Below are 3,590 nucleotides of genomic sequence, written 5' to 3'. Positions count from 1 at the left end.
AATGTCTGTAGCCCTTAGAAAAGCATTGACAGCCCTGCACTTCCAAACAATGCCATTAGGCTGACTAGAGGGAAGATACAGAGGGATCCCTCATGCTCAACAACTTTGTATTTGTAGATTTAATACACTATCTACATATATAAAAGGCTTTTGGCATCACGGCGACTCACAAAACAACAAAACCCCAAACCCCCCAAACTCAAAAATTGCCAAAACAATCAATCATCCCCGCCTCAAGTAAGATACAACACAATTACACTAAAAACACAATCACAACAGCAACAACCACAACAGGCGATGTGTGCATGCGTCACAATCCTCCCAATCCTTCCCGTACATAAACAATACACACAGCGACACATATAATATTTATAACTACCTGGACACACCACTACATAATGATGTATACATAATCAACCCTTATATAATTTCGAATTCTTTTTACCACAACACTGTATTCACTCTTCAGTCAATAGGAGGAGAGGCAAGTTTCCGCCTCCCTTCACCCGTTTTAAACTTCAACTCCGTTATGTGGCAGTCTACACTCAAACCCCTACCACACAACAATATTACCCAGAATACCAAGGCACATCTGCCAATATCTCCTTTAAACTGGATTATCTACCTTGGCATTCTAAATAATATTCCTCTATGACATCGCCTTCACTCTACACTGCCATCTAATCCAGTTCAGTCTACATTTTATACAACTATGTACAACTGACCTCATATAATCCAATTCTAACCACCTAATATAACATTATAATATATAAGACTTACTATGGTATAATAATAGAAAACAATATGATCTCTAAAACCAGGAGACGAAATAAAGACCAACACTCAGAAAGCAGGAATTCAGGAACCAGAAATTGGGAATTCTACAAACGAAACAATCAGGGCTAGCTAACACTTCCCAACAAAACATTCCTCCAGACAATAAACAAACACCCTTTCAACCTGCAACTAATCAAGGTGGCTAATTCCACCATTCAAACCTCCCACACCGACACTATTAATTCCTATTCAAACTGACCAACCAAGGATTCCGCAAGGTAAAAACCGACCAGGCTTACAACCATCAAGGCTATTCAATACTTTTCAACCAGGCCAACCAACATTTCCTCTACATACAAAACCCCCAAACTTTGAAACCACAACACTACTCTGTCCCATTCAACCTCGCCTAGCAACAATACCCTATGTGCAAACCGACCAGACTTTTAATCTACAAACCTATTCAATACCATTCAATCTGGCCAAACAAGAATTCCCCTACTAAGGAAGTACCCACACTTCAAAGTGCCTCTTTGATTAATGCTACGACTCCAACCACTCCACAAAACGGCCAGACTTTCATGCTGCAAGGCTATTCACTCCTATTCCACCTGACCAACAAATAATTCCCATAAGCCACAGCAACGCGTGGCCGGGCAAAGCTAGTCTGTTATATTGACCTTTGTATACTGACCCTAGAAACAATATTCTGGGAGCCCTTTTGGAAGAAAGGGCAGCATGGCAACAGTCAGCAGTTATCTGTGACTTGTTAGCGGATTATTCCAAAAATATAGAATCATAGAATCATAGAGTTGAACCATCAAGTCCAACCCCCTGACAACAAACAGGAAAATCACATTCAAAGCACCCCGATAGATATAACATTGCAGGCTGCAACATTTGCAGTTGCAACCCAAAAAATCCGAGCTAAATTAGCAAAGTCCACATCAGAGCCTAGAAATGGAAATGGAGATCGTTTAGGATGATACAAATCAGACATTGATATTGTTATCACGTCACTGCTACTGTAATTTTAAAGAGCCAGTATATAGAATACGTTTTAATGTTTCTATTGGAAAGTGCTTATTGTACTTTTAAAGGTTGTATATTATTTGATGTCATGGCATACAGCTGGTACAATAAACAATTCATACATTCATACATGTATTTCCCCTCAAAATATTGTTTGAATTCTTATTTACAAATTTCAGGATAAACTTCCTCTCATACTTTAACTTTATACTTGGAAGACTAAAACCAGCAAATTTCAATTTTTGCACGTCTCAGAATTTTGCAATAAAGGGTTGGTTCAAAAATGTACTAAAATGCATATTTCTATTAAAAAGATGCACCAAATGGATTTTAGCACTAACAGCAATAATGTTCTTTTAAAAGATTAAAATATATGTTGTGGAAAATAGTACATTTCTAAATAGTGTGAATGTGGATGCAGTGGAAAAAAACCAAACGGATTAAGGGACAAGATGGAACAAACGTATCAATGAATATATGCAAAACTAACATGGATCACAAGTAGACTGCTCCGTCATCCTTTCTTGTGACTCATTCCTCTTCTCTTTTTTGGAAAATCTTGGCACTTAGCAATCTGTATTTGGGGCACATGGGGGAAAGTGATAACAAATCTGTCAACCAAGTATATTTTCCCTTTCTTTTTATAAATACGAAGCTAGCAGGATGTGGCATCACAGAGTCAGAAATAGAAACGTGATTTGCCATTTTTAACAGCTCCACAAAACAACCCACCATTGGCACTATTCATGGAATGGAGCATAAATCTAAGACGCAAACACAATCATCCACACTGTGTGTGTGAACAATTGCAAAATTAAAAGCAAGCTTCTATACAATTGCTGGCCCCATCTAGATCAATTTATAAATGAAATTTACATGAGTAATGATTTACTAGTCAACAAGTGATTCAATGAATCTACTTTAATTCGGACTAGAAAGCAAATTTAGATCAATGTACATACACAGTCTGCCGTTGTATACTCACTTACCTGGGAGTAAATTGCCACCGAAGCAAGACCTGAATAAAGGCATATGTGATCTGGTAGAGCAATGAGCAAAAATCAAAGTAAAGGTGTGGAGATTATTAGAGAGCATATTCAGAGACTCAGCGGGACGTTTTGTGTGTTTCAGTCATCGAATGGGTTGAGACAACACAGCTGTCTGCAGCAAATAGGCCAGGACTCAGGATGTAAGTTGCAGAGTGGAGGGAAATGAACTGAGAACCCAGGCAGAGCAGAAAAACATCTGGGATGTCTTGGGAGAAGAAATCCACGTGTCTGGGGAGGCAGGAGAACCTGAACCTCCCTCGGGATTATCAGCAACTTCGCCAGTCATTTCTTCAGAATGTAATGCATGTCAGCAAGACACACACAGCAGAGGTAAAATTTCACTGAAGTCATGCAGAGTGCACATATGTTTTTTTGTTCAAGGGAGTACTCTTAACATGCATCCCTCCTGTACAACATGTCTCAAGTTAAACATTTACTCCATGGAGCTAACAAATAATTTGGTGTTCCCTTCTCCCAAGAATGTATTCTGGGTAACAACTTGAAAGATCTCTCAGTATAACTACAGTAGAGTCTCACTTATCCAAGCCTCACTTATCCAAGCCTCTGGATAATCCAAGCCATTTTTGTAGTCAATGTTTTCAATATATCGTGATATTTTGGTGCTAAATTAGTAAATACAGTAATTACAACATAGCATTACTGCGTATTGAACTACTTTTTCTGTCAAATTTGTTGTATAACATGAAGTTTTGGTGCTTAATTTGTAAAATC

Source organism: Anolis carolinensis, chromosome 5, assembly GCF_035594765.1.
Source record: "Anolis carolinensis isolate JA03-04 chromosome 5, rAnoCar3.1.pri, whole genome shotgun sequence".
Lineage (NCBI taxonomy): Eukaryota > Metazoa > Chordata > Lepidosauria > Squamata > Dactyloidae > Anolis > Anolis carolinensis.
The sequence above is the reverse complement of the archived record's forward strand: the minus strand, read 5'-3'. Positions refer to the sequence as shown.